The sequence below is a fragment of the Diceros bicornis genome, chromosome 12, assembly GCF_020826845.1.
Source record: "Diceros bicornis minor isolate mBicDic1 chromosome 12, mDicBic1.mat.cur, whole genome shotgun sequence".
NCBI classification, from domain to species: Eukaryota; Metazoa; Chordata; class Mammalia; order Perissodactyla; family Rhinocerotidae; genus Diceros; species Diceros bicornis.
In genome coordinates, this window is record NC_080751.1 from 38025535 (window position 1) to 38027552 (window position 2018).

The window sequence follows — 2018 nt, forward strand, 5'->3', positions numbered from 1 at the left end:
CTCTACAGGGGGCCTTCATTCTTTGAGATAGAGTATCATACTTTCTACCCAAAAGGCTATAAAATAGTTTGTACTTTGCTTACTTCTTGTAAAAACGCCCATACTAATGAAGGTAATAAAACAGCCAAGCCCTTGTAACCATAGGAACCTTCCCGGTCTGCTTCCTGCTGGGGGTTGGTAGAGAAGAGAGGACCCTGCCTGGTGGCCATGACCTCCCCACTCACTTTGGGATCCTGCTGACTTCTGACTCCTGCCCATCACCCTAACAAGCAATTTATAGAAAAAAATCTTGGAATTATACACACGGCGGCATTTGGGTATAGGTACGTCATACATGGGCATAGGTGTGTTTGTGTACAGATCACTCAGAATTCAGAAGCTATATTGGTTGTGGGTCAAGGGCCATACCACAACAACCCATTCCCTGATGATTCTTGAGGGCAATTCCAGGTGAGAACTGGAGTTAATAAAGCCGTCTGGTTCCCCTAGAAATTGTTTTTCTCTGCTCCCCCGCTTTGGTTTTCACTGTGATACTGAACCAAGTGGACTCACCTCCTGGTGAGTTAAATGAGACTCTATACCAGTGGAAGTTGTCTCACAAAGTAAAGCATATTTACAGCAAATAGGAGGCCATGAGGAATCATTTCTAAAGTCATAGCGTCCCAGAACAAAGGGAAACAGGAACTTTTATTTTGGGTGGGGAATGAATATTCAAAAGGGAGAGGTGTGTACACTGCAGATTACAGTAATTAGGCTTAATCTCCTCTGGAAGAGATCTTCCCATTAAAAATAAGGCAAGGTCATGGGCATAGGAGGCTTGGTTAGCTTCAGGGTGGTTGCTGGTTGTGTTTCTTTAATGTAAAAAAACTTGGAAAAACAGTTAAATGCTTCCAAACCCACCCTTAAGTTCCTCTGGGCACTAGTTGGTGACAATGCAATTGCAATGAGATCAGCAGTTATTTCTGAAGTTAGAACAGCCTAGCTCCTAGTCACCATTCAGACAATGCTCCAAGTGTAACCTTGGGTCAGTCATTTGTCCGCCTTTGTCAGGTGGGAATTCACTCTAATACTTGGTTCATATCCCACATCACTGGGTTAATTTGTGAATGCTCTACGCTACAAATCAATTCTGGTTGTGTCCAGATGCACTCCAGCCCAGTTAGGCATTCCTCTGCCCCACCCAGGTGCTCAGCCCAGCGGACTCAACCTCTAAGCTCCACCCCTCATCTGTCACAGCCGTCACTGGGGCGCTCCACCTAATTCGCACCCCAAAGTGGGACCCTAGGTTCTCTGGCCCTTTCCCTGGTCACAACCCTAACCTCAAGCGCCCTGCTAGGAAGCTGTTAAAGACCATATGCTAGTGAGTGACACTTCCCAGTCAAATATTTACATTTTAATACAGGCCTTCTGGAGACAACATTTTATCCAAGAGAGGCAAATGATGGCGGGAATCTCAGGCACAGAAGCATGTCTTTGAGGGAGGGTTTTAAGGCAGCAGAGTCTTTCAGTACCTGTGTAATCACCCCACTGAAGCACAGGACTGGCATGGGATTAATTTGTAACTTGTTTACTTAATACATATTTACTAAGCATTTAAATTACTTAAGTTATGCAACTCTAAATTTAGTGTTAATGGTGTCCAGGAAGTAAAAGACATAGGCCCTGTTCTCAAGAATCTCCAGCTCAGTGGGGAGTGATTGGACACACACGTGAAGTTAAAAAATAAAGAGCTATGTCTTAACACCAGACAATAATACTAGGGTACAACACTGAGCTTCTTAGAAGAAAGGTACCTTATGGCGCCCAATTCCATCATAAAACTGGGGTCTGGGGAATCCATAAACTAACCTCCAGCAGAATCTTTCAGGTTAATTGAAGTTAATTGCTTCACTTTCAGGGCTCCAAAGTTCAGTCTGGATACTGATATTTTTCCAAACACCAAAGAGAATGATTATTATTTGAACACATTCATGGCACACCAATGAGTAAGCATTTCAGCTGAGAGAGCATTTTGGCTA